This window comes from Solanum lycopersicum, chromosome 4, assembly GCF_036512215.1.
Source record: "Solanum lycopersicum chromosome 4, SLM_r2.1".
Taxonomy (NCBI): domain Eukaryota; kingdom Viridiplantae; phylum Streptophyta; class Magnoliopsida; order Solanales; family Solanaceae; genus Solanum; species Solanum lycopersicum.
In genome coordinates this window covers 1,287,016-1,290,459 of record NC_090803.1, presented here as the reverse complement: position 1 = coordinate 1,290,459, position 3,444 = coordinate 1,287,016, and the positions used below count along the sequence as shown (strand labels likewise).

Here is a 3,444-nt window from a genome sequence, read left to right as displayed (position 1 = left end):
TAAAGTTCATTGAGATTGATATATCACATCAAATTGGATAGCCAAAATTACATGAAGCAACAATTATTTAAATTTTATTGAGATACAAATTTTATTCATGTCTTAGCTAAATTCTGAGAAGCAATGATCATATATTTATGTGTTTTGAATATAATTGATGTGACTACTAATATATGTGATTAGACATGTTTCACGTTATGGATTTCACTGAATATGTTGTTATTGTTTCTTCAACAAATAAAATTTTCAAATCATAACAATCGAAGATAAGAAAAATGAATAAAAGAAAGAAGCAAAAACTATATTGAAAGACTTAATCATTAATCAAAATATAAAGTTCATTGAGATTGATATATCACATCAAATTGGATAGCCAAAATTACATGAAGCAATAATTATATAAATTTTATTAAGATATAAATTGTTGACTAGCAAGGGTAGTTACAAGCACAAAAAGGACCCTGAAATCCAATCTGATCAATGCATTGGCCACCAGCATTGGGTCCAAACTTTTGTTTGCAAAATGGTAAACATTTTGGCTCAACTTGTCCACCATCACACAATATTTCAGGATGTATCTGATAGCAAGTTTCTGATTCAACTGATGGGATTATTGTTCCAACTGCAAAGAGTCAACAAACACTATTAATACTATTAAAAAAGTACTATATACAATAATATATACTCATGTGATACTTATTCTTTTTCGAGTTTTAAATAGCTTAAATTTGACCAGGAATGATCAATATCTGGTCCTTTGTTGATTGTTTAGGGTAAAAAGAAAGATATATTTAAATAATATATGAAAAAAATTACGGTTAAAAAAAATTGATTTGAAGCCCAAATTATATGAAAGGTGATACGTAAACTGAGACGAATGTAGTAACACATAGTTGATTGTCAAGGGTAAAAAAGTACCAAAAAATAGAGCAACAATGAGAAGGATACAAGTCAAAAGCTTTGCCATTATTCTTTGATGGTATTTTTGTGCTTTAATATTTTCACTTTGAATAATCAAGTTAACCAAGAGGGTCTATTTATAGCTTGTAAAATACATGGAGTGGGACTTTGATCAAATCTTGTGATTAAATTTTGAAGACTTGAAATCAACAAGTTCATTATAAGAGAAAAAGAAATTATTATCTTATTCCCAAATATTGCTTAGATTTTTTTCTAATCAATATGAATTTGACCCACCTAATGTAACATACAATTACTCACACACTACTCTATTGATATTTGATATCTTAAGCCTTAAGTTGATTATAAGAGAATAAGAAATTATTATCTTAGTCCCAAATATTGTTTAGATTTTTTTCGAATTAATATGAGTTTGATCCACCAACTGTAAAATACAAATACTCACACACTAATTTATTGATATCTGTTGCACGTATATTTCAAAGTATTGGAATTTTACTCGCCACTCTCGTTTGTTGGCAGCCTCGCTCGCTTCTCTCGCTTTTATACAAACACAAATGTATAAAAATGTGTTTGTTTTCGTATAAAGCGAGATGAAATTGTATATATATATATATATATATATACATACATATATATATATATATATATATATATATATATATATTTTCATTATCCTCTCTCCCCTCTTCCAGATCTCGCTCTCCACCCTCGCCTCTCTTGCTTATACAAACAGAAATGATATATAAATTGTGTTTATGTTTGTATAAAACGAGAGAAAATTGCATATACACATGCAAATACATATATTTTCATCCTATACACTTATAATTATACAAAATAAATATTTGTCTGTCCAATTTTCTTGTGTCTTTCTTCCTTTCTCGTTTTATATATACAAGGATTATACAATTGATCTTTTGTATACAACTGCTTTCTTTTATATATGTATAGCGAATTATATAACTGCATTTTTTGTATATGTATAGCGAAATATACATATATATGTTTGTTATGGAGTACAATTATAGTTATAGCTAGCTTACAAATATATATTTTATGTTTGCTATATGTGAAAATTACTCTATTTATAATGAGATGTTAGGAATGATAAAGAAAACTCAATTTATTATAAGATGTTTTAGTTACTTTTTAAAATCAAAAGATTATATAAATTTTACTATTTACTATTTAATTGATTATATTTTGAATATTTGAAATATATAAGTAGATAGAGTTAATAAGAAATTATTATTTTATTCCCAAATTATATATTGTCTTGTTTAGATTTGTTCAAATTAATATGGATTTACTAACCACCTACTGTAACATGTACATACATACATGATAATAGTGATGAAACAGTGAGACATCTATTTCGAAATATTGAATATAAATTTTATAAATAAACGAAAAATTCTAAATGATTCATATATATTATTAAATATTCTTTGTGCTATAAAATAAATAGAAAAACATTTTTTAAAAAAACAAAAAAAACTGTCTTAGAGATGTTTGAGACCATAATATTCAACTAATAATAGTCTGATCTCAACATATCCACATTACAACAAAAATAACTTTTAGGGGCATTAAATATTGACACTAATAAAAAGTGCTAACGTCTTTACCGGCATTAGTTAAGTGTCATTAGAACTGATGTCGCTAAAGGCTCTAGGAACACATGTAAATAGTGACAATTGCGGTTAAAAATACATATTTAGCGACAATTAACAATTAAATACGCTAATAATCATTTTTATTACAGTGGCATGACATAAATATTTCGAGAAGCATATGTTTATTTTCAGACGCAAATAGAAATAATCCCCCCCCCCCCACCCCCCCAAAAAAGTATTTTTGAGAAAATATATTAATGAAATAAACATAAATTTGTTTCTTGGATTAATCCTTAAATAACTCATCTTATCCAATTAAATTTGGAACTATTTTAACCGATCTCGCGTTAGTTAGTCCAAAAGTTTCAAATTATAATCCCAAAATACTTTGATTATAAAAAAAAAAACCTCCAACCACAAAATTATTTATTTTAATTTTAAAATAATTTAATCCGCGTAACAGATGAAAATTTTAAAGATCAGTTTGTGTTATCAAAATTTTCCGAAAAATCAGGCTAGGATCATGTTTAGTAGTCAGTACTATACATTAGAATTTGATTAAATTTAAATTCGCGAATTAAGGATAAAACATTCCTAAACAAAAGTGACTATTAATAAAAAAAAGACTTATATAGAATACTTCTGATTAAAAATAAAAAAATTATTTACCGCTCCACCCTAAGCATCGTTGATCGACGAGAACATGTTTGTTTTCTAATGGCTCACATAGATAGTACGGAGGACACTTGTTCCTTTTACAATCTCAACTCATTCTATGTGCCAACCCTTTCATATATGCGTTTCTTTGTATTTCATGTGACAAAAAATTAGATGGTATTGAGGGGACGATTATCGATAAAAATTTTATAAGTCATATTAATATTTTTATTTGTTCAAACATATA

General features: G+C 26.6%; 1 non-coding gene across 1 annotated transcript; it reads right to left on the bottom strand.

Annotated features, from left to right (window-relative positions):
• Positions 1 to 320: 320 nt before the first annotated feature.
• On the bottom strand, positions 321 to 1,012 carry LOC104646745 (uncharacterized). Its single transcript, XR_011220504.1, has 2 exons — positions 919 to 1,012; positions 321 to 622 (listed from the first exon to the last, which is right to left on the bottom strand). It is a non-coding gene; the product is annotated as an uncharacterized protein (transcript).
• Positions 1,013 to 3,444: the final 2,432 nt, after the last annotated feature.